This window comes from Natator depressus, chromosome 3 (genome assembly GCF_965152275.1).
Source record: "Natator depressus isolate rNatDep1 chromosome 3, rNatDep2.hap1, whole genome shotgun sequence".
Taxonomy (NCBI): Eukaryota; Metazoa; Chordata; order Testudines; family Cheloniidae; genus Natator; species Natator depressus.
Window position 1 is genome coordinate 198772174 of NC_134236.1, and position 9100 is coordinate 198781273.

The 9100-nt window shown below is 47.8% G+C and overlaps 1 long non-coding RNA gene across 1 annotated transcript; it reads right to left on the bottom strand.

The window, feature by feature from the left end:
- Nucleotides 1-757: 757 nt before the first annotated feature.
- LOC141984241 (uncharacterized) lies at nucleotides 758-4472 on the bottom strand. The gene is made up of 3 exons (XR_012638701.1): nucleotides 4361-4472; nucleotides 2213-2265; nucleotides 758-779 (listed from the first exon to the last, which is right to left on the bottom strand). It is a non-coding gene; the product is annotated as an uncharacterized LOC141984241 (long non-coding RNA).
- Nucleotides 4473-9100: the final 4628 nt, after the last annotated feature.

Genomic DNA, 9100 nt, shown 5'->3' on the forward strand with positions numbered 1-9100 from the left:
GGTAGGATGATATGGCCATAATTGTATGAAACATTCACAGCGCGGGAACAATTTAAGAGGGGTTGAGGAATTTGCCGACAGCCCAAGGGCACCTTTGTACTAGTGCAGTTAACCACACGCGCACAGGTGACATTGTTGGCCCCGGCCGGGTACGGTGTGTGGAGGGATATAGCCGTGTGAGGCGAGGTATAGTTGGCCGGGCCCCAATTAGCCATGCCAGAGTACTGGGAAGAGAGATTCGCGTAAGCAGCGAGCATTGTCTCATTCCCTATTTCCTCAGGGTGATGACATACTGGTATAAGGCATGTACCTAACAATTCTCCGGCTGCTACAGAATCAGACAAACAAAAGTGGGTAACATTTGCTATTGAAGCCAATCTATCCCATATGTTATATGTCATTCGGGCCCGTAACGGGGGAAGCGCTCCCGAGCCAACCCCTACAGGAAATAGCAGGCACAAAAGGCATACAATCAGCACAGAATTAGCAGTGATTTGGGCGAGAATCGCCACAAACAAAGTCTCAGGAGTCTCTGGCTGTTGATTTGCTGCCAGTCTTCGTTGAGCCGCCGCGACCAATGCTTTTACTGCTCCCCATGTCACGGGCTGGCTTGGGACGCTACGCCTCTTCCGTTTCCGTCCCGCCGTTGTCGACCCGGGAGGCACCACGTTCTCCTCCAAGGTCAGCTGAAACTCTGGTATGGGGTTCGACAGCCCCTGGCGCCACGCCATGCTGTTTCAGTGCCGGTCGCACACACCGGGCTGGAACCCACAACGGTCCTGCAGGGAGAGACACAGCAGCATATCCCCGACCCCAAGTGATTAGAGGTACTGGGCCCAGCCACTGCGGATCGGGCAGCTGACGGTAAAAGACACGCGGTCTTTCCAGTACCTCAGATTTGTGAAAATGGCGATCCGCGGGGGTCTGCTGATCTGCGTTCAGCGTTAAATTATTTAAAGTAAACAAAAGGATATGCATTTGTTGCTGAATGTCTCCTAAGATTCGGAGACGCAGCTCCCCTTGTTTTAATTGTTTGTCGAGCAAGATTTTTAGCATGCGATTTGCACGTTCAACAATAGCTTGGCCTGTGGAATTATAAGGGATCCCGTGTTTGAGACGGATGTCCCATTGGGCACAAAAGATGAAAAGTGCTGTGGAGCAATAGGCTGGGGCATTATCCATTTTTATCTGGCTCGGGTGACCCATAACAGCAAAACAGGCTAGCAAATGGTGAATAACTTTGGGAGTGGCTTCCCCACGCTGTGGGGTCGCCCAAAGGAATCCCAAATAGGTATCAATGAAAACATGTAAAAACGAATAGGGGTGGAATTGTGGCACGTGAGTGACGTCCATTTGCCACAGCTGATTCGCTGCGGTACCTCTAGGGTTAACGGCATAAAAAAAGGTAGGGGCAGCAGCGGCACAGTGGGGGCAGGAATGAACAATAGAACGCGCATGATCAGCAGGAATATGAAACTGTCGGGCCAAAACAGAGGCAGACTGATGGAAAAAGGCATGGCTTTCAATGGGGTCAGAAAAGAGGGAATTTACCTGACCACGTAACGCGCGATCAGCGCGCACATTGCCTTCAATGAGTAGCCCAGGCAGAGGGGTATGACTGCGAATATGAGCAACAAAATAAGGGAAATTACGAGTGGTGAGGAGATACTGTAAAGACAAAAACAGGCGAAGGAGGTCCGCATCGACCTGAGGGGTAATGAGGGCAAGGGGTAAATGATCAATTACCTGATAAACATAATGCGTGTCCATGAACAAATTAAAGGGACAATCAGCAAAAAATTGAAAGGCCAAAATAACAGCAGCTAATTCCAAGGACTAGTAAAGCTCTCCAAGCGCTGTGCATGCAAATATTGTTGTACAAGTGAATGAAGCGCTTTCAGCTTTTCTAGAGGGAGGGGCCACTGGTCAATCCATATGGGCTCTAAGGATTGCCATACCAATGGTAATGCGGATGGCAAGGTGGGTGAGGGAGGATTTTGGGCCATTATATATTAATATCGAGGGTGGTGTCCAGCTTTGTAAGTAAATCACGGCCCCAAATATTGAGGTGGACAGGGAGTACAAAAGGGCGGATAGTAGCAAGGGTACGGCCTCCCGGTTTAGAGACTGTGACCCAAGACAAACTCTGTCGCCCGGGTTTACTACCCCCGATCCCCCACAACTCTTTAGAAGGAACCGTAGGCCAACTAACCGGCCACTCTGGATCACGAATCACCGTAACGTCAGCTCCAGTGTCCACCAGCCCTGTGAAAGGAACATCATTTAAGAGAAGTGTTAACTGAGGTTTCGAGGGGCGGACTGACATTGTCAGAGCAACAAGTGGAGAGGACGCGCTGTGAGACGGCGAGTGAGACAACGTTGATCCAAAGCCGCCTCCGCCCCGAGTTCGATCCTCGGCAGCTGGCACCTGATAGGGGACTAAAATCAATTGTGCAATTGATCGTCCACGCGGGAGTGACTGTGGAAGATGAGTCCACACCTGAACCTTAATAATGCCGGTGTAATCGGCATCAATGACCCCGGGGATGACAAAAAAGCCCTGTTTCCCAGCATGAGAGCGAGGGAGAACGAGACCCACAAAGCCGGCAGGGAGAGGTCCCGTCACCTGGGTAGGTATGGCGCAGACCTCCCCTGGCAGCCGAAAATCAGTGTCCTCCTGCATGATCAAATCAAGCCCTGCACTTCCAGCAGTCGCCGCCCTCATAGAGTCTATGGATTTTAAGGCAGAGGAACGGTTGTCTGAGTGGGAAACACCCCCGTTTGGCCCTGGGTTCGGGGGGGACCCGTCGTGCGGTTTCCCGACCCGCTACGACACTGATTAGCCCAGTGATAGCCCTTCCGACACTTCGGGCACTTCTTTGAGGGGCGGGCGGGCGCCGTCGATGAGCGGCACTCCCGCTGAAAGTGACCCTCCTTACCACAGCGGTAACAACGCTTCCCCTCCTTCCCGGTTTTTCGCAGGGCGTCAGCCAGAACTCCAGCCTTATGTGCTTGGGTTCCGATGTTTTGGCACGCCCGCAGCATGTCCGACAGCTCTAGAATTCCAGAGGCTTGTGCAGCCTGGAGAGCACGGCGGCAATCCTCGTTCGCATTTTCAACCGCCATTTTTAACAGGATCTCCTGAGCTGCCGCAGGGTTATCCACCTGTCGGAGGATAGCCTCCTGCAATCTGTTGGTAAAATCCATAAAGGACTCTGATGCGCCCTGACGGATACTGGCAAAGCTTTTGGTAGGCCTGCCCGAATCTGGGACCTTCCGGAAAGCATGCTGGGCGCAGGTGGAAATAATGGGGAAGACAGCCTGAGGGAGTTGAGACTGCAGCTGCACGGTAGCAAACTGGCCCTCCCCTGACAACTGCTCATAAATGACACCTTGCTCTCTATATACCTGGGCTTGGCGTTCCGCCATCTGCCGATACTCACTAAGCCAAATAACATACTGACTGGGTGTCAGCATCATGCGCAACAGCGCCTTCCAATCTTCAGGGATCAGGGTGTACCCAGAACCTAGCCCTTCAATGAGACCACGCACATACGTGCTAGTCAGGCCGAACTCGCGAATCGCTTTCTTTACCTCTCTGATCACCGAGTAAGGCAAACTGACCCAGTCTGCAACCTGGTTGCCCTGGCCATCATCCTGCCAGGTCACAGGACAAACTGAGACCAGATCAGCCAGCTCCTCTGCTGTAAGATCTGAGCGAGTCTTCGCTGCGTGAACCATTTGTTGCACCAGCGAAAGCCTCTGAGCAGACGCAGACGACCCCCCGGGGGGCCCCGGAGCATGGGGCCCCACGGGCGGAGGGCGATCACACACCGGCTCCGGTGGGGAAGGCCAGGGAGGCGGTGGTAATAGAGGCACTGGGGGCGAAGCAGGGGGAGGGATGGTTGCAGGAGCGGACGGGGGTGGCGGGATCGGCAGCCCCTCTGTTGGCGCGGGAGAGGGTCTTTCTGAGGTGACACACCGTGTTGCATCGGTAGGAGTGGGGGTGGCTGCAGGAGCGGACGGGCGTGGCGAGATCACCAGCCTCGCGAGGGAGGGCCTGTCCGAGGCGACACGCTGTATCGCGTCGCGGCAGAGGTGCCAGGCATGTAAAGCCTGCACGGACGCCCGAGGCTCTTTGTGCAATGTCTGGCCCAACCGCTCCCAGTCCGCTAGCTTAAGGGTTCCGGCTTCAGGGTACCACGGGCATTGGGCACTCACCTCCTGTAGCAGGAGAGTGAGTTCTCGAGTGGGGCAGTCATGCTGAGCCTTACGCAGCAAATACTGTAGCTCATTGCGGTGTTGCACTTGCAAAGCAGAGAGGGAGCTTCCCATACTTACCACAATGAAAAATACTCACCGGGATCCGCGAAGCGGATGAGTGACGCGTCTGAAACCCTTGCCGGGCGAGGTGAGTGCTGAGGGCCCCACGTTTGGGCGCCAGTTGTGGCGGTTCAATGATGAGACAGAACACAGGTTTATCCAAGCAAGCAAGCTGGTTAGCTGAAAAGGGCTGCTCCCTGTCAGCTGAGCACAATTAAATTTGAACGTAAGTTTTGAGAAGTGAAAGGGAAATACGTTGGCAGAAATTCCCTCCAGACAGTGGTGCGTCGTTACTCACATGAGTAGCCCCATTGAAGTCATTGGCCAATATGAGTAAGAGATTCCCAGCCTGGCCTGCAGCCAGAAAGCTCCCCCACTGAATAATATCAAATGTTTATGATACATGTGCATTAGCTAATGTGGGCCAAAAATCGAACACAGTATTCAAAGGCTAAAAGAATGTGAGGATTTTCAAGAACACGGTCTAATCTCAACTGGCACCTGTTTGGCATTCAGACTCGTATGCATTTTTATGGAGAAACCACTTTATTATATAAAATAATTGCACAGACCCTATCAAGAGCACAGATGCCTTATTAGGTGACATCAGCACTGTAAGTATGTTCATAATTAAAAGATTGTTTTAATGTTGTTTTTAACAATTGCTTCAGTTCTGGACAAAATCCTAAAATAATAAATGAAGCAAATAATCCCATCATAAACATTTATTATTTTCCAAATGGTGAGTGTGTGTGTACACAGTATGTGCAATTAGGCTAGCTTCCACAAATTAGAAATGTTTCCAATTCCATGCACATGGCTATTGCTCTCACAAAGAAGGCTCTAGGTTTGTGTGTGTCCTGTTGGAGAAGTCAGGAAGCTTGAGAAAAAGTGGAATGATCTGGTTAATGTTCTCTCATTAGAGATGGCCATCTAGTACAAAACATTTTCTGCAGCTATTTATGGGCCTGATTCAAAGCTCATTGACGTCAATGAGATCAGGCCCCATATGAATGTATATCGGCCATGTTGTTACTTCTTTTGCGCTCACGTTCATTAATATTTGTGGGGTGACTATTGCGAATGGTCACAGAAGTGCATGCCATGAGAGTAATAGCAGACACCTTATGCTTTTATGTGGACTAGCCATTATGGGGCAAATGCTACTTATGAAAAGCCTAAATCTCATTTTCCCTAAAGTGTCTTTATAATACCTCCTTTATGCAGCTAGAATGATGTAAAGTGGACGCAGCTGGAAAGTCCTCCTTCCGCTGGCCACGGCATGCAGGAGCCACTCTACCGGTCGGCAAAGTAGGCAGCTGCCTAGAATGGCAGATATCTGGGCAGCAGCCTAGGTCAGTAGATTTGGCCTGGCCTCCGTGGTTCACCAGCTCTGTCTCTCTTTCACCAACAGAAGTTGGTCTAATAAAAGACATTATTTTGCCCACCTTGTCTCTCTCATATCCTGGGACCAGCACGAGTACAACAACGCTCCTCTGTCTCTCTCAGGCAGCTCTGATTCACCAGGTCTCTCTCCCCTCTAAAGCCCACTTGCCCTCTTTTAAGCCCAGTTGGAGTGAGCTGATGAGTTCCAGTGCACTGGCCCTACTCCCTCTGAAAGGCCCAGGGTTACCCTGTGACAGGAGCCTTAAAGTGGATATAAATACATACTAGACAGCATGGCCTAGTATTTAGTACACTGGGCTGTGACTTGGAAGATCTGGGGTTCACTGCTAGGTTACTCCGGGCAAGTCATTTCACTTCTTGGACTCAGTTTCCCCATCTGTAAAATGGGTCTAACAATACTGACCTTTTTTTGGAAAGAGATGTGCTAATTATATGTGCTATACAAGAGCAAGGAATTGAAATGAAATTAAAAAGAAGAAACTAGATCTTTAACAATTTGTCCTACAGCATAAAGTTGTTGTGACCCTGACTTGTCACACAGCTATGCAATATCAGAAAGCAATGTCACAATAAAATATTCTCAGGTCACATTATAGTGTGTAATATCACCCTGCCCAAAGTTCATTTTGAACCCAATAAAACAAGTTTGGGCCACAATAGTTAGGGTGGATGAGAAACCTTGTATTACCTGCACAGCTCTAAGTTGTAGACAGCCCTTTATGTAGTACAGAGCAGAACTCTGTGTGTGTGTGTGTGTGTGTGTGTGTGTGTGTGTGTGTGTGTGTGTGAATGTACTGGGCTCGGGATACAAAAGCAATCCATCTCCTCTTTGAATGTGTAAACAAATAAAATGTGTATGACATCCCTTTCACTCTTTTCTTTGCATCAGTGTCCTTTTTCATTAATTACATTGCACGTCATTCCAAGACAGTAGCCACTTATGCTTTGGGGAGACCAGTTTTAATGATTCAGGAAATGAACCATTTGACTCCAAGGCCTAACATGTCATTACTTTTATATGGTCAGCCTTGGATTTAATGATTTGGTGTTTTTTTTCAATACTAATCTTATTGTTTGTTTGTTTCTTTTTGGTTGTTTTTTCGAACAGTCAGTGTTTCCGAGACATTTTAAACATTTCCTTATATTTAATAAAAAGGTCTCTTTGAATGTCTCTGTTTGGAAACGGTTGTTTTAACTCTTTCACAGCCGGGATTTTGCTGCACCTGCTGGTGTGCCAGTTGTTCACTCTGCTGAAATCAGTGGAGCATTAGGATGTGCCCGGCATTCAACAGCACAGCAGGTCTGCTTTCTGAATACATGGCATTTTCCAGAGCAGTCTCACGGGTAATGAGAGCAAAAGTTCTGAGCTATGCAGCAGTGAGAAATGTGCTTTAAAATCAGAGATATACAGATCAGTTCAGAAGACACAAATCCTGATTCTCCTCTCACTCAGAGCTGTGTAAATCAGGAAGAAGTATAGTCTCGTGAGTAAGGCAGTGTGCCAAAACTTGGGAAATATGAGTTCCGTTTCCTATCTTTGCCACGATCTTCTAGGTGATCCTGGACAGCTTTCTCTTTGCCTCAGTTACCCATTTATAAAGGTGATCTTCCTTCCTTGCAGGGATTTTTGATACTACAATGAAGGAAGCCATATATAAGTTACATAGATAGTTAAACTGGTGTAAATGGAAAGAGAATCAGGCCAATGATGTTCAGCTACCTTATCTTCCTCTTTGCTAGTGAAATCCTAGAGAAGAATAAGGATGGCTGAGAGGAAAGAGAGAATATGTGACTTAAAAATGAAATAAGCAGTTAACATTTGTAAAAGAATAACAGGTAATTTTCATGAGCCCCACACTTGATCCAAGTTCTTAAAATGCTTACAGTATCAGCCTGGATTTTGGATGAACGTGGACTGAATTTCTGAAAGTCTGATGAAAAAGAAAAGGAGTATTTGTGGCACCTTAGAGACTAACACATTTATTTGAGCATAAGCTTTCGTAAGCTGTAAAGTAGCTCACGAAAGCTTATGCTCAAATAAATGTGTTAGTCTCTAAGGTGCCACAAGCACTCCTTTTCTTTTTGTGAATACAGACTAACACGGCTGCTACTCTGAAACCTGTCATTATGAATGTCTGATGACTCTCTCACTTCCTTCTTTTGCAGCCTGGGGGGGATTTATGATTTAGGATGGAAATCAGTCAAGATAGTAGTTTACAACATAAACTATGGTATTTTGACTGAGTTTCTCTTTGAGTTTTTGGGTTCATTCGTTCTTTTCACCAATAACACGGTGCTTGTTGCACACAGTGAAGAGGAGCTCCAGCAATTTTGCAATTGCTTTATGCTAGCTTGTGATGAATTTGGACTAACCATCGGTCTAAGGAAAACAAAGATTAAGGCACAAGGTGTATTGCCTGCACCAGAAGTTTTTATAGCTAGCACCATGCTAGAAGTTGTGAACAAGTGCTGCTATCTAGGATCAGGTGTATTAAATAACTTATCTCTAGATGATGAGCTTTATTCTCGCATCAGAAAGACAGCTAAATGACCAAGCGTGGGTGGGATAACAGGAAACTGATACTCAAGATATGGGTCTACCAGATGTGTGTTCTGAGCACACTGCTATGAGACCTGGACGTAAAACAGGCAGGAAAGAAGGCTAAACACTTCTGTCTTCATTTTATTTTAAATACCAAGCAGAAAACCAAAGTCCCTGACGCTGAATACTTGAGAAAGCAAAATTTCCAATTCTAGTGGGTATTCTCAAACACAGATGTCTCCAATGGCTTGGCCGTCTGCACCAGATGGATGATGGATGCATTCCAAAGGATCTCCTGAATGGAGAACTTGTAGATGCTCCAAGACCACGGAGCCAACCTAGGCTCAGAGTCAAAGACATTTGGACGAGGGAATTGAAAACTTTCAACATCCACACTGCAAGCTTGGAAGATGCAGTTCACAACAGTCAGCACTGGAAGTCTGCGCTGCACCAGGGACTCAAAGTGGCTGAAGAGAGGTGGTTGAGAGGGAGGAAAGCAAAGTGAGCAAAGAGGAAAGCTCAGAAGGCCTCAAGCACTAGTAGTGTGCCAGCTTCAGCCTCAGGCCCTGTACCTTATGCCTGCATTATCTGTGGCAAGGACTGTTGCTTGATCATTGGACTTTTGAGCCACTCGTGACACTGCAGCATGACACTCAGGAGTTGAAGTGCCTTGATTCTTACAGCACAGTCCTTTGAGACAGACCGTTGCCATGACACTAAGAACATAGATATCATCTGCCATTTTAACAGGATTTTAATTTGATTTTCGAGCATTTATGTCAGCGTCATAGACCCACTTCCAAAGATTTAGGGCTCAGTCCTCAGGTG